Genomic DNA, 20,164 nt, shown 5'->3' with positions numbered 1-20,164 from the left:
CGATAGCGGTACGTTGGTGCCACCTCGTGACACAAGCCTGAACTGCAGCTTGAACTTCCCGGAACTGGAAGGTGGGAAGGAGGGGTGGCCAAAACTCACCGGACAGGTTTCTGAAAGTCTGGGTGGAAAGGGGGGCATTGCTAGTGTACAAGGATACTGAGAGGCACCAGACAGAAAATTCAGCCTCTTACCATGTTGAAGAGAAAGCTCTATGTGAGAACAAAACGATTTTTATTTTTATCCTTTGAGACCTAAGGCCAAATAGCTAGAGACCTGTATAAGCAACAATGCATCCATGTCATTAATGATCTTTTTTTTAACATCTTTATTGGAGTATAATTGCTTTACAATGTTGTGTTAGTATAACACAATGAATCAGCTATACGTACACATATATCCCCATAGCCCCTCCCTCTTGCATCTCCCTCCCACACTCCCTTTCCCACCCCTCTAGGTGGTCACAAAGCACTGAGCTGATCTCCCTGTGCTGTGCGGCTGCTTCCCACTAGCTATCTATTTTACATTTGGTAGTGTATATATGTCCATGCCACTCTCTCACCCTGTCACATCCTACCCCTCCCCTTCCCCATATCCTCAAGTCCATTCTCTAGTAGGTCTGTGTCTTTATTCCCGTCTTGCCACTAGGTTCTTCATGACCTTTTTTTTTTTTCTTAGATTCCATATATGTGTTTGTTTTTTTTAATTCATTCTTAGGAATCAACTGGGTCTTGAAGTTACCAATGCTAGAACAGAGACATGAGAATCTAGAATTTTAAACATTGTTTATAAATGTATAAAAGATGTATTGATGTTGTTTAGTTTTGATTTGTTATTTTCAAAATAAACTAGTTGTTATATGATTCATCCATGAGTAAGATTTTAGAGATGAGTCAGGGATTACACAGTTCTTAAGTGGAATATTTTGGGTAATTTTTAATCAAATAGGATAATTTCAGAGAAAATATATGCAAACTCCAGACTGTTTGACAGAATATGGGCAGATAGATTTCTTACCGTTATGGAAAATTGTCTGGTAGGCAAGACTCATATTAAAGTTAGAATATATAAAACTTCAAAGTGGAAATATTTGTTAAACTCTCAAAATATGAGAGAATAGTCATGAAAGTGATTCTAAAAATTAAGTTGGCTTTGAAAAAAAGACATTAGTATTTGATCTTTCCAAAAATTGTGTCATAATTATGTTATTCTCTTGTTAGAGAGTGTAAGTTGTTTGAAGAGGAATATTATATAACAGTCATTGCTAACATTTCAGAAAACTCATTACATTATGATAAGATTTACCTCATGAAATATCTATTTTTATTTATTGTTTTTGCAGATATATGATGCACAAAAGAGTTAATATACATGCCTTGCATAAGAAAGTGATAGTTCTTATCCTCTAGAACTTTACATTGATGATATAGCAAAGTTAGAAACTAAAATGGCTAATAAGAAAAATAAAAATTAGAACTCTAAGTCCTCTTAAGGCCCCTAAATAAATATTGCACAATTTTCACTAGATATTTTAAAGATTCAATTATATAAAAAATTAAAAATATGAAACTGGAAAAAAAATCTACTAGAGAAATGGGAGAATGATAGACAAAGTAGATTGATGAAAGTGGTAAAAGAGAATACTGAATCTGCAAAGAGTAATAAAAATACGAATATTTTAGCTGACACATAAGAGTTTAGAAGATAATGGCAACAATATTATCTATGTTATTACAGTGCTACAAGGCAGTGAGGGAAAGTGGATCAGGAACTACTTTTGCTGATAAGAGAAGCCTGAAACAGGTTAGAAGTTACATCGTGGAGGTTTTAATCACTCAGATATTGGCCGTAGTATCAGTTATATACAAGCTCATTTTACAAATAGAACAGATATTCCCTCTCTTAAAATATGTGAGATGAAAACTATTGCAATTTGTGTCTGGGAGAGAATGAAGCAGTTGTGATTAAAATGTTGAAATTTGTGTCATCTAATATGGAGAGCTATATGAACATAAAAGAAGCAAAGCAGTATCCTGTGATTTTAGAGGTGACTTTGAGGGGTTATTGGGCTGTCCTTTAAACTTTTGAATGTATTGCATAAGGATTTCTGTAACCTTATGCAAATAAATTTAAAATATTTAAAAAACTTAAAGATTTCAATAAAATAAAATTTAATTAAACCTAAAGATGGAAAAGGGCAAAACAGGCCTACATATTTAAGTAGAAATGCAAAGAGTTGTGTAAGCAATACACAGGTGGTTTTTAAAAATATATCTGTTAGAAAGGGAAATTGGAAGATCTATAAAAAGCAGAATTAAAATAGAGGGAAATGTATATGTATTACATTAAACTGCTGGAACAGCAGTTCATTAAACAATAAAACATTATCAAATATATATACAAGGTGAATATCTCTGTAAAACATAAAAATAAGAAAAACTACAGGATTAAGGAGGTGTCAACAATTCATAGAGAACACAATTCACTTTTTTTTGGCAATCTTTAACCCTATTTTAAAAATCTGGGGAGAGCAATTTAAAATTTATTTTTCATATATTTTAGTGCTTATAGTTTTAGGCTGAGTATAATATGCATATATGGCATAAGAACAAGAAAGGAGGCCTCTTCAATAGTGAAATATTTATTCTACTTGAATGTTTCTAGAGAAACAACAGCTCTTCAAAATATATGAAGCAAAAGCTGCCAGAACTAAAAGGAGAAATAAATCAATTCACAATTATGGTTGGAGACTTCAACAATCCTCTTTCAGTGATAGAACTAATAGGCAGAAAATCAGCAATGATATAGAAGCACTGTATAACACATTCAACCAACGGGATCTAATTGACTTCTATAGAGATCTCTACCAAAAAAAAAAAAAAGAATACACATTCTTCTTAAATGCACATGAAACATTAACAAAGGAAGATTATATTCTGGTTTATAAATTAAACCTTAACAAATTTAAAAGAATTGAAGTAATATGAAGTATGTTCTATAACAAAAATGAAATTAAGCATTACATCAATAACAAAAAGATAACAGCAAAATCTCAAAATACTTAGAAATTAAACAACAAATTTCAACCATTTAGCAACAAACAACTCTCAAGGGAAATTAGAAAATATCTTAAACTGAGCAAAATTTAAGCACAACATGTCAAGATTTGTGGGACATAGCTAAAGCATTGCTTAGAGATAAATGTATAAAACTAAATGGTCATATTAGAACAAGAAGAAAAGTCTAAACCTAAAAATCTAGCTTCTTACTTAAGAAGCTAGAAAAAGAGGAGAAAACAAACCCAAAGTGGGCAAAAAGAAGAAAGTGATAAATATAAGAACAAAAATCAATAAAATTGAAACCTGGAAAACAGGAGAAAACCAATGAAAACAAAGCCAATTCTTTGAGAAGATAAATAAAATTGATAAAACTTAGCAAAACTGAAAAAAGCAAGAAGACACAGATACAAGTTTGTAATATTAGGAATTAAAGAATGATATCAATGCATACACCTAAGGTGTTAAAAGAATAATAAGGGAACACTCTGAACAACTCTGAGCATAAATTCAACAATTTATATGAAATGAACCATTTCCTCAAAAACTGTAAACCACCTAAATTCATTCAAAATTAAATACATCACATAAATAGTAATATGACTATTAAACATATTGAACTGATAGTTAAAAACCTTCTCAAAAAATCACAAGTTCTAGACAGTTTCACTGACAAACAATATAAAATTTAAAAAGGAACTAACAATTTTCCATAATTTCTTCTAAATAATAGAAGAGGAGGAAACATTTCCCAAATCATTTTATGAGGTCGACATTTCCTTGATACTAAGACCAGACAGACAGACTACAAACAAAAGAAACTACAGACAAATAGCCCTCATGACCATAGATCTATAAACTTTTTTGCTAATATTTTATTTTGAGAACATAAACCTGGTTCAATATTCAAGGATCAATCAATGTAATTTATCTTAGTAACAGATGAAAAAAGAAAACAACATGATCATATCTCCTGATGCAGAAAAAGCACTTGACAATACATAATTATATATATATATATATATATATATATATATATATATATATATATATATATATATATATATATATATATATATAAAACATTCAGCAAACTAGAACCAGAAGGGGATTTCCTGAACCTGAACCTGACAAACTATGTCTAGAAGAAAATCTACAACATCACACTTAAAGTTGAAAGACTGGATGTTTCCTCCTAATATTGGAAATAAGAGAAGGATGACTGCTCTCTTCACTCCCATCATAATGGACATCCTAGGCAGGGTAATAAGGCAAGAAAAAGAAATAAAAGACATATAGATTAGAAGGAAAAACATAAAACTATCCCTATTTGCAGATGGCATGATTGTCTAGATAGAAAATCCCAATGAATCTATAAAAATAATCTAGAAATTATAAGTGAGTTTAACAAGGTTGCTGGATACATGGCCAACACACCAAAATCAATTGTATATTTATACACTAGTAATGTATAATTGGAAACTGAAATTTGAAAAAAAAATTCTTTTACAATGGATTGTAGCTTCATGGATAATTCTCTCTCTCTCAAAAAAAAAAGGAAAATATTTAGGCACAAATCTAGCAAACATATTCAAGATCTCTATGCTGAAAACTACAAATGATGATGAAGAAAATCAAAGTCATAAATAAATGAGAAGTATATCATGCTCATAGAGTTGAAGACTAAGCATGGTAAAGATATCTAGTCTCCCCAGATCATCTATAGAGTTAATGCAATTCCAATCAAAATCCCAGAAAGATAATTTGGAGATAGAAATAGCATGATTCTAAAACGTGTATGAAAAAATAAAGGAGCTAAGATATGTAAAACAATTCAATTGGAAAAGAAGAATTAAGTTGCAGGAGTTACACGTCTCAATTTTAAGACTCCAGATTATGTGGTTTTAGATAAAGGGAAAAACACATAGATCAATAAAACCAAAACAGAGATTTCATAAATACACCATATGATTTTTGATAAACATAGAAAGGCAAACAAAATTACAAGACTTTAGAACAAAATAGGGAAAAAAAAACCCTATATGACCTGGTGTGATTTATTTTTAATCTCACACTTAAACCAGAAAGAAAATATATAAGTATCAAGTAATTATAAGTGCACTGTTTTACAAGCATCAATAAATCAATTTTTGAATATAATGGAAATTAGTAACTTCAACACATTCTGGGAAATACTAGAGACAGGTTCTGGCACTGTAAAGAGCTTCTTGTTTTTCCTTGTCCAAAACCAAAAATACTTGAGCATCACAACTGAAACTTGAAAGAAAAATAAATGCTAAGCACAAGAACAGACTTTCAACTATCTTGCAAATAAATTCTTCTCTCTCTTCTTCTCTGCCTCATGAACAAAATGAAAGGTTAATATTGTCAAAATGTAGACATCTAAAACCAAATAAATCTAAGTGCTTAAATAGTTTTAAAATATTTTCTCTTCTTGCAATACACTTCTTTTTATTTTTTGTCAACATTGAGTTCAAAATTTCCTCAAGCCTTTTAGAGCAGATAATTTATAGAGCAGGATTCATGCAAAGTTCCCTTTCCATCTTCCTTTGAACTCCTATCTTTGATACTGTGTATTAGGAATAGTTCTATATGTGAGACTGCAACTCTGGCATTTACAAAATGTGACAAAGTTTATGGCCTTTGGAAGAAAATAGGGCAATTAGACAAATTCAGCTGTTCAACTTTATGACCTTATTAGCCAGATTTTCTCTACTCTTTTCCATTTTTACAAACAAGTTTTCATTCACTATCAATGTTATTCCAACTATTTTCAACTATTGAATTGACCTTTCATTTTATAAACATCAGTAAATCAACCATTAAAGTGCAATGAAAATTTGTAACTGCAATTCATCATGAAACTTACAGAAACAGTCTGGAGAGTATAACACATTATTAATCACAATCAATCAGAGTTCTCCATGGCATCATGTCTGCTGACAGCAGGAAGTCACTCCAAAACTTCTGTAGCCCAAAGGTTAAAGATTTCAGACTTCTAGGCTCTCAGGGGGAAAAGAAATCCATGGTTATCATAAGAAGGAAGTGCAGGTAAGTAAACGAGCTTTATATTTAGAAAACAATATAAAATTTTATTTCATGATGAGTATATAAGGTTTTTTAAAAAGCAGTAGATATTTCTGATTTATTAATATGTATCGCCTCTCCAAGGACTCAAATAAAGCACTCACTGCAAATAATAGTAATTTGATCTAATTTAAAGCAACTAGCTTTTCTCCATATTTTATTGTTTATCTCTTTCAGATCACTTCATTCAATGCCAGAAGTAATTTTTTTCCCAATTGTTCATCTGTCATATTTGGCTTAGACAAGTATACATATGAAGAACACCTTCATTAACTTACACTATCATCATATTATTAACCATTTCCTGTATGGGCAATAGTTGTAAGACCATATTTATTTATTATGTCCAGTATCTAGAGAAAGTATCTGATTATAAATAGTAAGCAAAAACTTGGCTTACAGTGCATTAATATATAAGCATTAAATATATTGCCAGTCTTCAGGAATAGCTCTTGGTACTGTCTTGATTCCTATTTGCAACTATCCTCCCAATTTCTGGAAATGACATTAGAAGAGCAATTGTCCTTTGGCATTGTTCCTAAATACCTTATTTACCTTGTTTTCTCTTTCACCCCACTCATATCCACTTGCAAAGATGACCTCAAAGCTACAATTTGTTTATGAGTTTTTTAAATAATTTACTATATGTAGTATGTGTCAGCCATTGAACTAGACCTTTCATTCACTGTCTCATTGGACATGCACCACATATATTTTATGATATCATTATTCTAATATTTACAGACAAAGTGAATTTCAGCACAGAGTTATTCAGTGGCTGAAGTTTCAAACTCTGATATGTCAGTTTTCAAAATCACTTTATTTTATTTTAGTGTTTGGCTTCTGAAACATCAGAAGGGCTCCCACTGGAAACGGGAGAGTATGAAACATATCTTTATATAAAAAACAAACACAATATCTCATTGTTCATTGAGCTATCATGACTGTATTATGTTCTTCTCTGCTTAAAATTGGTTTAGATAAATATTGCGAAGGTGTTCTGTCACGCAAGCGTAGTTTAATTTGTATTTTACATGGGGATAAGAGAGGAAATCGAGTTTTCATGGAAATGCCCATTAGTTAATGTGAATGACAGAAAAATATGAAAAGTGGTAATACTTAACAAAAGAGGGGCTTCCCTGGTGACGCAGTGGTTGAGAATCCGCCTGCCATTGCAGGGGACACGGGTTCGAGCCCTGGTCCCGGAAGATCACACATGCCACAGAGCAGCTAAGCCCATGTGCCACAACTACTGAGCCTGCAATCTAGAGCCCACGAGCCACAACTACTGAAGCCCACGTGCCTAGGGCCCGTGCTCCGCAATAAGAGAAGCAACAGCAATGAGAAGCTAGCGCACTGCAGGAAGAGTAGCCCCCGCTCGCCACAACTAGAGAAAAGTCTGCACGCAGCAATGAAGACCCAACGCAGCCAAAACTAAATTAATTAAAAAAAAAGAAACTTAACAAAAGATACTTAAAAAAAAGATACTTAAAGTATCTTTCATCACAGGGTTTCCAAACATGAAAAGAATAAAAAGCATTAAGACTCCCTAGACATTCCCATATGGCAGTACAGGAATTTTGAGTCTTACTCTGCATATTTAGAAGCTCTACTATAAAAAATGTAAATGGTCTGGTTGTGACTGATGGAAAATAAAATTAAAAATACACTGATTCCATGTGCACTTTTCTGACCAACAAACAAACAAGGGTCTTTCCCGTCTATTCCTTACCATTTCCAAAGTTGTCATCTCAGATCAAGCTCTGTGAAGACAGTCACAAAAGCCCTCTAACTACTCTCCCTATATTCTCAGTCTCCATAATTCAGTGCATCCTGCACATCAATAACAGATACAGCTTCCTAGAGTATTATGATGATTGTGTCTTTCTCGTGCTCACGGTCCTTACATGGAATTCTCTTGCCAACAAAATGAAATATTCTTTTCATACTTTTTGGACCCCAAAGGAACTTTAGATATCTCTCTCTCTCTCTTTTTTGACAGATAGAAAAACTGAAGATGAAGGAGGGAAAATTACCTATGTAAGGAATTGATTTTCTAAAGCTGTTTTCAGCATAGTACATGGCCTTTAGTGGTGTCTTGCCACTTAAAAATGAAATAAAAATTATACCTTCAAAGTCCTTTCTTAAATAAATCAAACCTACTTTCCCAGTTTTATCTATTACTCTGTTCCTCTGGATTACAACCCGTCATGAATGCACATGGAATTTTCTTGTATAAATTTCCTTGCTTACGTATTTCTTACTGTATTCTTAGTCATTGATTATAAAACTATTATCCACTTTTTCAAATTTCAGGTTAAACATTACGTTGGTCATCAGATTTGGAAAGCTATTTTATTTATTAATTCTGGTGACAATTTTTAGCCACTTAAAGCATAGACCTCATTCTTTCTTGTGTTCACATTCTATCCCTTCTATCTTAATTGTAAGCTTCTTGAACACAGATTCAGATCCTTGTACACCTATGTTTCCTTTGCAACACCGAACAGAGCACATTGCATATAATAAGTGCAAAATAAATATTTGTAGAATGACTAGATACGTAAATGATCTACGTAATTACCAAGAATTATCAGGGGTTCTTTCTACTTATTTTATGTGATGACAAAACACCCACATATTTAGAGCATCTGGATGTTTGGCATCAAATAGTAAAACATATGTATGATTAAGAGAATTTCTTTACATTTCCTCTCGATGCTTTGGCATTGGTAAAATAGCTAAACTCTCTCAAATCATACTATCACTTTGGTATGGGTTACAGTATTTTTTATTTGATTGAATAAAGAGCCCCATTTAAGAGAACTATTCAATAAAAAACCCAACAGGAGTTAATTTTCTGCAAACAACATCAGTCAAATCTAAGTAAAGAACATGGTTGTGTGTGCACGTGTGTATATTCTCTTCCTATCTATTGAAAGTTTGGGCACTCATTTCTATGAATCTCTATGCACATTTTGTGATATTTTCTTTTTATTGCAATGCTCAGATGGATTATGCATCAGCCATCAACCATCTGTTTATGAAAGAGGGAACACTCTGGGAATTGTCAGTAAGATTGTCTTCATATCAGTGCATGCTAATGAACATTTGCTGTTCGATAAAACGGTTGGGGTCGGCAAAAGTAGATACTTGATAATATATTTATTTTACTTTTTAAAGAGAATTTGTACTTATAGGAAATGGCAGAGGGACTAGGTAACCATATTTTATACTACTCTGGGTAAATATTTGTAGAGGAAAAAAAAGCACATAAAAGAAAAAGAAAGAAAGCACTTCAAAAAGGTACCCTAATAATACATAAAATATTATATGTATTATATATATAATATATAATTTACAATCTCATGTATGTTTGGGTTTTATTTTTTAAATTTTCTTTAACATCCTTATTGGAGTATAATTGCTTTACAATGGTGTGTTAGTTTCTGCTGTATCACAAAGTGAATCAGCTACACATATACATATATCCCCATATCTCCTCCCTCTTGCGTCTCCCTCCCACACTCCCTATCCCACCCCTCTAGGTGGACATAAAGCACCGAGCTCATCTCCCTGTGCTATGTGGCTGCTTCCCACTAGCTATTTTACATTTGATAGTGTATATATCTCCATATCACTCTCTCACTTCGTCCCAGCTTACCCTTCCCCCTCCCCGTGTCTTCAAGTCCATTCTCTACATCTGCGTCTTTATTCCTTTTTTTTTTTTTAGATTCCATGTATATGTGTTACCATATGGTATTTGCTGTTCTCTTTCTGACTTACTTCACTCTGTGTGACAGACTCCAGGTCCATCCACCTCACTACAAATAACTCAATTTGTTTCTTTTTATGGCTGAGTAATATTACATTGTATATATGTGCCACATCTTCTTAATCCATTCATCTGTCGATGGACACTTAGGTTGCTTCCATAATCTCTTCAAATATTTTCTCAATCCCTTTTCTTTTGTCTTCTTCTTCTGGGACCACTATAAGTTGAATGTTGGTGTGTTGAATTTTGTCCCAGAGGTCTCTGAGACTGTCCTCAATTCTTTTCATTCTTTTTTCTTTATTCTGCACTGTGGTAGTTATTTCCACTATTTTATCTTCCAGGTCACTTATCCATTCTTCTGCCTCAGTTATTTTGCTATTGAGTCCTTCTAGAGAAATTTTAATTTCATTTATTGTGTTGTTCCTCATTGTTTGTTTGCTCTTTAGTTCTTCTAGGTCCTTGCTAAATGTTTCTTGTATTTTCTCCATTCTGTTTCCAAGATTTTGGATCATGCTTACTATCATTATTCTGAATTGTTTTTCAGGTAGACTGCCTATTTCCTCTTTATTTGTTTAGTCTGGTGGGTTTTTACCTTGCTCCTTCATCTGCTGTGTGTTTTTCTGTCTTCTCATTTTGCTTATCTTACTGTGTTTGGGGTCTCCTTTTCGCAGGCTGCAAGTTCGTAGTTCCCGTTGTATTTGGTGTCTGTCCCCAGTGGCTAAGGTTGGTTCAGTGGGTTGTGTAGGCTTCTGGGTGGAGGGGACTAGTGCCTGTGTTCTGGTGGATGAGGCTGGATCTTGTCTTTCTGGTGGGCAGGTACATGTCTGGTGGTGTGTTTTGGGGTGTCTGTGGCTTTACTATGATTTTAGGCAGCCTCTCTGCTAATGGATGGGGCTGTGTTCCTGTCTTGCTAGTTGTTTGGCATAGGGTGTCCAACACTGTAGCTTGCTGGTCGTTGAGTGAAGCTGGGTCTTGGTGTTGAGATGGAGATCTCTGGGAGATTTTTGCCATTTGGTATTACGTGGAGCTGGGAGGTCTCTTGTGGACCAGTGTCCTGAAGTTGGCTCTCCCACCTCAGAGGCACAGCCCTGATGCCTGGCTGGAGCACCAAGAGCCTTTCATCCACACGGCTCATAATAAGAGGGAGAAAAAATAGAAAGAAAGAAAGAAAGAGGATAAAATAAAATAAAATAAAATAAAGTAAGATAAAATAAAATAAAGTTATTAAAATAACTTCCTAATGTGTGGAAACCTTTCCTCCTTCACAGCTCCCTCCCACTGGTGCAGGTCCGGTCCCTATTCTTTTGTCTCTATTTTTTCTTTTTTCTTTTGCCCTACCCAGGTACATAGGGAGTTTCTTGCCTTTTGGGAGGTCTGAGATCTTCTTCCGGTGTTCTATAGGAGCAGTTCCACGTGTAGATGTATTTCTGATGTATCTGTGGGGAGGAAGGTGATCTCCGCGTCTTACTCTTCCGCCATCTTCTCCTCTCCCTCGGCTTGACACATTTAAATGTACATTTTACTGCTCTCCACACTACCTGATTTACTTAACTGTGTTCAGTAGAATCTCTACACAGGATTTCCCCTGGGATGTGATGGACTGTTTCTGGATTTCAATTATGTTATCTGCACATGTTCCCTCATAGATAATTAGCTCTATCACTTTGGATTATTTTTGCAGAGCTTCAATGGCTTATCAGTTGGGCCCATAATGCCCCTTTCTTTTGCCTCTTAATTCATCTCATTGCCAGCTTACTGAAGGTAGGGATTAGTGAAAATGCAGGGGATGATTCCTGGGCTTCCCTGAGTCCTTTGACCTTGGAACAGAAGCATTTTAATACGTAGGGAGTGGATCTGACAAAATGTAACTGGAGGTGTTAGCACAGTTCGGAACATTTGGAAAGCTTGCATTATAATAGAGATTTTTAAAGGGAAGAATAAAGAGTATTGAGGCCAAAATACCTGAGTGTCCAAGGGGATTGTTAAGGGTTGAATTGTGTACCCCAAAATGATATGTTGAAATCCTAATGACAACATACCTCAGAATGTGAACTTGTTTGGAAATAGGGTCATTGCAGATGTAGTTAAATCAAGATGGAGCCATGCTGGAGTATGGTAGGCCCTAAGGTAAGGAAGCAATGTTAAGAAACTCTCCACCAGGTTTCACCTACAATAAATGCCTTTTTTAAATCATGTTTGGGAAGTTCACCTCTATTCCTAGTTTTTTGAGATTTTTTTTTACCATGTAAGGTTGTTGGTTGTTGTCAAATGCTTTTTCTGCAACTGTTGAGATGATCATGTGTTTCTTCTTTTATTCTATTAATAAAATGTATTATATCAATTAATTTTTAGATGTTAAGCAAATCTTGCCTTCCTGGGATATATTGCTGGATTCAATTTGCTAATATTTTATTAAGAAATTTAATGTCTATGTTCATGTGGGATATTAGTTTGTAGATTAATTTTCTTTCACCACCTTGGTTCAGCTTTTATGTCAAGATAATACTGCTATCATTTTCCAAAACAGTTTGTTAAGGATTTTTTTTTTCTTTAAATATTGGTGGAGTTCTCTGGTGAAGCCATCTAGGCCTGGACTTTCTTTTGTTGGAGTATTTGTAATTACTAATTAATTTTCACTACCTGTTGTTGGCCTATACAGATCTATTTCTTATTGAGCTAGTTTTAATAATTTGTGTCTTTTCTAGGAATTTGTCCATTTCACCTAGGTTATCAAATTTGTTGGCATAAAGTTGTTCATCGTATTCCTTTAAAATCGTTTTACTTTCTGTGGAGTTGGTAGTGATGTGCCCCTTTCATTACTTACTTTTGCCATTTTTGTCTTTTTTCCATGGCCAGTCTAGCTAATAGTTTGGCACTTTTACATACATTTTCAAAATACAAACTTTTGATTTTATTGATTTTTTTCTACTGTTTTTCTAATGTCCGTTTCATTGATTTCTGCTCTATTCTTTCTTGTGCTGCATTGGGCTTAGTTTGCTCTTCTTGTATATAGATTTTTAAGATGGAAGTTTAGGTTATTGGTTTGAGACTCTTCTTTTCTGATATAGGTGTTTGAAGGTATAAATTTATCTCAGAGCATTGCCTTAGTTGTATTCCAAAACTTTGATATGCTATGATTGAGCATTCATTTCAAAATATTTTCTAATTTCCTTTTTTGCCTTTACCCATGTGTTATTAAGAAGTGTGTTAATTTCTGAATGTTTTGGGATTTCACAAATTTGCTTCTCTCTTGATACTTAAATTAATTCTCTTGTGGTCAGAGAAAATATATGGCATGATTTTCATTATTTTAAAGTTATTGAGACTTGTCTTACTGCTTAGTATATTGTCGACCTTAGAGAATGTTCCATCTCCATTTGAAAAGATTGTGTATTCTGCCTATGTGGAGTGAAGCATTTTATATATATAGGCACATGCACACACACATGCACACCTGTAATACTTGTTGATAATTCTGTTCAAGTCTTCTATATCCTTGTTAATTTTCTATCTAGCTGCTCTACCAATTACGATAGAGTTTTGAAGTTTCCAACTATTCCTTCTTTCAATTGTCAGTTTTTGTTTCACGTATTTTGGGGCTCAGCTTTTAGTACACATACATTTATAATTGTTTTATGTTCCTGAGGTATCGGCCCTTTTATCATTATGAAATATTCCCTAATATCCTAATGATATTTCTTATTTTAAAGTCTATTTTTTCTAATATTAATGAATTCATTCCAATACTCTTGTAGTTACTGTTTGCAAGACACATCTTTTAAGAATCTTTTACTTTCAAACCATTTGTGTCTTTGAATCTAAGGTGTGTCTCTTTAAGACGGCATATAGTTGAGTCTTGCTTTGTTATTGAGTTTGTCATTTGTTTCCTTTTGATTAATGTAATTATTGATGTGCTTAGATTTTCATTTCTCATTTTTGTATTTGTTTTCTATATGTCTCTTACCTTTTCTGTTCATCTATTCTTACTGGACTCCTTTCTTTAGGTTAAAATTATTTTTGGTATCCATTTTAATTCTTTTGTTGGTTTTATGATTTTACAATAGTTTTTGAGATTTTTTTTGTTAGTGGTTGCTCTAGGGATTACAACATGCATCTTAATTTATCATAATCTATTTCAGAGTAATACTAATTCAATTCCAAACTAATAAAAATAATTTGCTCAAATGAAAGTGCATTCTATCCCTCCCTCCTCTGTGCTATTGTTACCAAGTCCAAGTTCATACTACTCACTGCACAACAGGCCAAAAATTGTGAGACAAGGTGTTGAGACAAGGAATCATGACTTTATTTGGAAAGCCAGCAGACCAAGAAGATGGCGGACTAATGGCCTAAAGAACCATATCAATTTGGGGTATAATTCATGCTTCTTTTATGCTAGTGAAGGGAGAAGCAGGAGGAGGTAAGGTCAGGCGGTGAGGAATAGCCTCAAGCAGCTAGGCACCAGTGGTGGTCTGAGGGAGGTTATGAAACTTCTTTGTTCTTGGTCAGTTGACTCTGATTGACATTAATCTGGTCTGATGTTCCTGCCGAACTAGATAAGACAAATGTTAGTTTTTCTTGCTCATGTTTCCTTATCACCATGGGGGAGGTAGACTTTCTTTGAAATGAGGCTATCATGTACACCCCAAGCTTTGGGCAAATTCCTTTAGTGACTAATATGTCTATGTGCAGGGCTAAGCAGAGGATTATGACTCAGAGGTTAAAGCAGCAGAAGAGATAGACACATTATGGTGTCAGAGTCCTTCCCTGTTATACTATTATTGTCATATATGTTACATCTATATATGTTATAAATTCAACAATACAGAGTTATAATTATTGCTTTGTACCATCTTATGCCTTTTAAAGAATTTAAGAGAATAAATGAGAAAATACATTGATAAGTTCTCTTAAATTAGCTGATATATTTACCATTTCTGTTGCTATTCATTTCTTCCTGAGGATTCAAGCTACAGTCTGGTGTCATTTCCTTTCAGCCTATAGGACTTCCTGTAGCATTTCTTGTAATATAGGTATGCACAACAAATTCTCTCATCTTTTTCTGAAAATGTCTTTATTTAACCTTAGCTTTTAAAGGATAATTTTCCTGGATATAGAAATCTTGGTTGACAGGATTTTGTTCTACCACCATTGCCTCTGACCACATTACTTCCAATAAGAAGTTGAGTACTAATCATATTGTTGATCCTCTGTATGTGCTGAGTTATTTTTCTTTTGCTGTTTTCAAAGTTTTCTCTGTCATTGGTTTTCAATAGTTTAACTATGATGTGTCTCATTGTAGATCTTTTAGTAATTATTCTACTTGGGGTTGGTTGAGCCTCTTGTTACTGTAATGTTTGTCATCAAAATTTGGGAAGTTTTCAGGCATTATTACTTCAAATATATTTCTTCCCCCCTCTGTCTCCTCCCCTACTGCAACTCCTATTGCTTGTTAAACTTCATGATGTTCTTCAGTTCTCTGAAACTATTAATTTTTTTATCATTCTTTTTCTCTCTGTTCTTTGGAGTGGATAATTTCTCGTGATGTCACCCCTTTTTGGTGTTATGATTATTGTTTTTGCTATTTCAAATATGCTATTGAGCTTCTAGTGAAATTTCATTTCATTTATTATACTTTACAACTTCAAAGAACCAAATGGAAATTTGGTTATTTTATTTCTTTCTCTTTATTGGGGATCTCTATTTGTTGATTGATTGTTGCCACACTTTTGTATAATTATTTTTAAGTGCTTTCTTTAGCTCTTTGAACATATATTTAATCACTGCTTTGAAGTGTTTATCTTCTAAATCCAGTATCTGGGGACCCTCAAAGAGTTTCTTTTGACTTTTTTTTTCCATGAAAATGTGTCACAAATTCTTGTTTCTTTGCATGTCTTGTAATATTTTGTTGAAAACTGGAAATTTTCGATAATATATTTTCAACTCTAGTAGTTGTTATTTTCATTGTTTGTTTAGTAACAAGCCCGGGCTAAAACTGTCTCAGCTGTGATATTTGGCAACTGATGTCTTTGTTCAATTGTGTATTTGTACGTGTGTGTGTGTGTGTGTGTGTGTGTGTGTGCATACACACATTTGTTTCTATTTATAAGGTGAGCTATGTAGGAGTAGCCCCTGGTCTCTGTAGCTTAATGGTCAAACAAGATTGGATACAGTTTGTGCTCAAATAACTCAAGCCAGTAAGGTTTCTGACCCCCGTCATTGTATCTATGTGTGAGTAGAGGAACACATTCAAAGTTCTGGCCATTTTCAAGTCTATTTGTCCCGGCTTTACTTTTTCTTTAAAGAATGTCTACAGAGTATTATTCATTACACCCCAGAGTAAAAACTCCCAAATGCCTCCCATATACCTCCTTCCTATACAAGGAAGGCCAGAGGTACAGTGGGCTTCTGGGTTGGTTGAATCAGCAGGTCAGTGATATAATCAAAGTCCCAGATTTTGTCCACTTCTTTGATCTGCTGTCTTGAGTGTTGACTCCACCTGCAGTCTGGAAACAAGAAAGAAGAGAAGTTCCAGCATCACCTCCAGACACCTGGGGGCGGCAGGTGAGAGGCGGCTGGGAATGTTGTGTTTCTTTAAGTGGATGCTGGTTACACAGTGTGTTCATTTTATGAAAATTCTTTAGGCTGTACACTTAAGATGTATGTACCTTTCTGTGTATATAATATACTCAGGAAAAAGTCCTATAAAGTGAAGCAATTTATGGAAAATATTAGCAAAGCAATACAACTGATGGTGTATGATTATGTGGTACTGGTGTATGATTATGTGGTACTGGTGTATGATTATGTGAAGGTGTTCAAGAATAACTGATACCTGGGAATCTGCCTTATACCATCAATAGTGTCATGCCTGTTTTTGGTGGATGGAATTGAATAAGCAGTAAACACCCATTGTTGATAATTCAGACTAAGAGAAGAGGCTTAGGAGAACAGACCCTTCATAAAGAGTACTATTTGCTTAGCTATTATTTCATTTAGCCTGAGATGGAAATAAGTCTATTTGCACTTGTTGGGGTGGCCTCTTGACTTCCCCTCTCTTTGGAATAAGACTTGGGAAAGACAGACCCAGTCTCAGCAAATATTAGGAATATGCACTATTCTCTCATCTTCTATACCCAAGGCAGGCATTGCTAATTGATCCCAGCACTCTTGCCCATCGTTTCCAGATAAAATCTTGAATTCTTTGCAATACAGTGTCAAAGGCAGTTGCTGCCAACAATTGAAGCTGGCACTTGAATGACATTTACTTGACATTCTAGACCTAAACCTCCATCCCTGTCTTAATCTGGAAGGTGCCAAGATATGGACCCCACCTTTGCCAGGGGCACACCCAGAAGACTTGCTATGCCCAGAAGAGAGCACAGAAGAGAAGAGGGTGACAGCTTCTGTCTAAAACTAGAGGTCAACACTCCATGTCTTCTAGACACCATGTCTGTGATCTCAATCCCACCTGCCCTGATTACAGCTGCCTTCTCTGAACCCCAACTCTTCCTCCCCTCAGCAATATCAAAGTCTCAGGAGCATGGCCTTTACTTCTAGATGGAAGGGGCTTGCCAGGATCCACCTGCATAGCCCAAGTGTAACAGCACATAAAAGCATATCCCACAAAAGCACCTTCTAATTTTTATGGCCCAAAGTACAGTTGACTCTTGAACAACACAGGTCCACCTATATGCAGTTGTTTTTCAATAAATACACTGGAAAATATTTAGGAGATTTGTGACAATTTGAAAACACTAGAAGATGAATTGTGTATCCTAGAAATATCAATAAATAAATTAAGAAAAAGTTTGATATGTCATGAATGCATAAAATATATGTAGATACTATTTTATATTAACTACCATAAATATACACAAATCTATTATAAAAAGTTAAAATTATTAGAGAAATGTAAATCAAAACTACAATGAGATATCACCTCACACCAGTCAGAATGGCCATAATTAAAAACTCTACAAATAACAAATGCTGGAGAAGGTGTGGAGAAAAGGGAACCCTCCTACACTGTTGGTGGGAATGTAAATTGGTGCAGCCACTATGGAAAACAGTATGGATGTTCCTTAAAAAACTAAAAATAGAGCTGCCATATGATCCAGCAATCCCACTCCTGGGCATATATTCAGAGAAAACTCTAATTTGAAAAGATACATGCACCCCAATGTTCTTAGCAGCACTGTTTACAATAGCCAAGACAAGGAATGTCCACCGACAGAGGAATAGATAAAGAAGATGTGGTATGCATATATATATATATATATATATATATATATATATATACACACACACACACAATGGAATATTACTCAGTCACACAAGGAATGAAATTCTGCCACTTGCAACAACATGGATGTACCTTGAAGGTATTATGCTTAGTGAAATAAGTCAGACAGAGAAAGACAAATACTCTGCTATCATTTACATATGGAATCTAAAAAATAAAACAATGAATGAATATAACACAACAGTAACAGACTCACAGATACTGAGAACAAACTAGTGGTTACCAGTGGGGAGAAGAATGAGGGAAGTGGAAAGATAAGGGAAGGGAATTAAGAGGTAAAAACTACTAGGTATATGATAAATAAGATACAAGTTTGTAATGTACAGTACAGGGAATATAGCCAATATTTTATAGTAGCATTAAATGGAATATAATCTATAAAAATATGGAATCACTATGTTGTACACCTAAAACTAATATAATATTGTAAATCAACTGTATTTCAATAAAATTTTTTAAATAAAATGTCTATGCAGCTTATAAATAGACAAAAAATTACTAGAGTAAATTGCTTAAAAACACATGAGTTAAGAATAAGCATTCTGGCTTTACTTTTTGATGGGCTTTTTCACATCTCCTCTGTCCTTTCACACAATCTCAGTATTGGACAGGAGTGTGTGACTAGCTTGGCCCTTCCTATTTTCTCCTTTGAATTCACATATATACAAACATGATAGCAATGTTGGTAGAGTTCAGGTAGATTTTGTTTTCCTTTCCTGTATTTCATAGTTTTCCTACAAAATAATTCACATTATTCGTGCAGTTAGAAATAATGATAACTTGATGGAAATAAAAATACCCATTCACTGTGATAGAAAGGTAACTCAGTCCATAAAGAAGAAGACCTCTAAGTCCACAGACAAATTGAGGAACAGTATATTGACAGAGAAGTGCTTGTTTACTCATCTCATTGACTTCTACCAACAAAACTGTCCCAAGTGTGCAAATTAAAATATCATACAAACTTCTGTCTCTGGAGAGATGGAGTACAAGTACTGTTCTTTATTCCTCTCCCTAAATTCAACTAAAAATTAAGGACATTATATAGAATACAAACTTAAGAAGACTCTGAAAGGTGGAAAGGAGAAGAGAGACTGACTAAGACCTCAGAACCCAAGGAATGACATCATGGTGAGTTCCTTGGGTTCTCTTTTTATCTCATGAAGGAAATATAAAAATAAGACAAGAAATTATTTAAGCTGAAAACAAAAACAATAGAGAAAATCAAACAAATAGCTGGTTCTTTGAAAAGTTGGATAATATTGACAAACCTCTAGCAAGAATGACAAAACAGAAAGAAAGAAGACATTTATCAAGAGTGAAACAGGAGACAGAGTTTCAGAACCTGCAGACATCAAAATGATAATAAGAGAATAATTTGAACTGTACACACAGGAATTTCACAACTTAGATGAAAGTGACAAATTCCTCCAAAAGCACCAACTACCACAACTCACCCAATATGAAATAAATAATTTGAACAGCCATATAACTGCTAAGAAAATGGAATTTTTAATTTAACAACTCCCCCGAAACAAAATCCGCAGGCCAAGAGATTTCCCTGGAAGATTCTCACAAATATTTAAAGAATAATTAACACCAATTCTACACAATCTCTTCCAGAAAGAAAAGGATGGAACACTTTCAATTCATTTTATGAAGCTAGAATGACTCTGATGCCAAAACCAGGCAAAGAGCACAAAAAAACAAAAGAAAATACAGAGTGATAGGAAGTCCAGAGATAAATCCACACACCTATGGTCACCTAATCTACGACAAAGGAGGCAAGAATATACAATGGAGAAAAGACAGTCTCTTCAATAAGTGGTGCTGGGAAAACTGGACAACTACATGTAAAAGAATGAAATCAGAACACTCCTTAACACCATACACAAAAATAAACTCAAAGTGGATTAAAGACCT

Source organism: Balaenoptera borealis (genome assembly GCF_965194805.1).
Source record: "Balaenoptera borealis genome assembly, chromosome: X".
NCBI lineage: Eukaryota > Metazoa > Chordata > Mammalia > Artiodactyla > Balaenopteridae > Balaenoptera > Balaenoptera borealis.
Note: the sequence above shows the minus strand (reverse complement) of the source record.